Genomic DNA, 1,316 nt, shown 5'->3' with positions numbered 1-1,316 from the left:
CAGGACTTGCCACCTGTGATCTTCCTACATTTGGCATCAGTTCATGTGCTTCATGAGTCTGAAGGGGAATGCATGGGCTAATATTAGACTTATGGGCTAATGTTGAATTTATGAACTTGATCTGGGCTGGGCTGTTTTATTGATTCATAATTACTCCTTTTTTGGTTTGTTTTTAATCATTTTCTTGGGGGCTCATACAACTCATCACAATCCATACATACATCAAATGTGTAAAGCACAATTGTATATTCATTGCCCTCATCATTCTCAAAACATTTGCTCTCCACCCAAACCCCTCTCATCAGCTCCTCATTTTTCCCCTCCCTCCCTGCTCCTTCCTCCCTCGTGAACTCTTGATGATTTAAAAATTATTTTGTCATATCTTACTTACACTGTCCTACGTCTCCCTTCACCCACTTTTCTGTTGTCCATCCCCCAGAGAGATTATATGTAGATCCCTGTAATCGGTCATAATTACTTCTTGACATAAAATTATCTCTTACACATATGAGTGTTCCGGATTTGTTTCTCTGGTCAACCCAGATAACAGCGACCCTACGCACAACAGAGCCAGACTGTCAGGTCCTGTGACATCCTCAGAATCATTCCACTTTGAAGGTATTGCAGCCGCTGTCGATCTGTTTCAATCAGAGGCTTTCCTCTTTTTTGCTGTTCCTCTTTTCCAAACATGATATCCTCCTCTAGGAACTTGTCCCTCCTAATAACATGTCCTTTAGAATGTGGAAGTCATGCTATCCTTACGTCTAAGGAGCGTTTTGGCTAGACATCTTCCAAGCCGGATTTCTTTCCGGCAGTCCGTGGTATAGTCAGTATTCTTTCCCAGACCAGAACTTGATGGTTCTCCACGACCACTATCAACTACTCTGAGAAGGCTCTATAGAAGGTACTGAATAGGAGAAAAATGTAAACTAAATTTGAAATCATTAGGGACATGCTTTACTGTTGGGACCCCTGACGATGGCCCTAACCTTTCATGCCTGGGATTGAACTCGCCTCCATGTTAGAAAAAATTGCCATTTCAGATTCTTTAAAAGGTAGCATTTACCCAAGGACAAAACTCTGAGGATTAGGAAAGGAGAAATGGAAACAGGCAACAGGGAGAGGCAGTAGGATAAACAATGATATACTGAGGGAATCACAATGGAATAATTGAGCCAGAAACTCGCTCAATTATTATAAACTCACTGCCATGAGTCAGTGCTGACTCATAGTGACTCTGTGGGTTTCTGAGACTGAAATTGTTTACAGGAGTAAAAAACCTAGTCTTTCTCCCATGGAGTTGCAGACCATTCAGA

This window comes from Tenrec ecaudatus, chromosome 4 (genome assembly GCF_050624435.1).
Source record: "Tenrec ecaudatus isolate mTenEca1 chromosome 4, mTenEca1.hap1, whole genome shotgun sequence".
In the NCBI taxonomy this organism is placed as follows: Eukaryota; Metazoa; Chordata; class Mammalia; order Afrosoricida; family Tenrecidae; genus Tenrec; species Tenrec ecaudatus.
Note: the sequence above shows the minus strand (reverse complement) of the source record.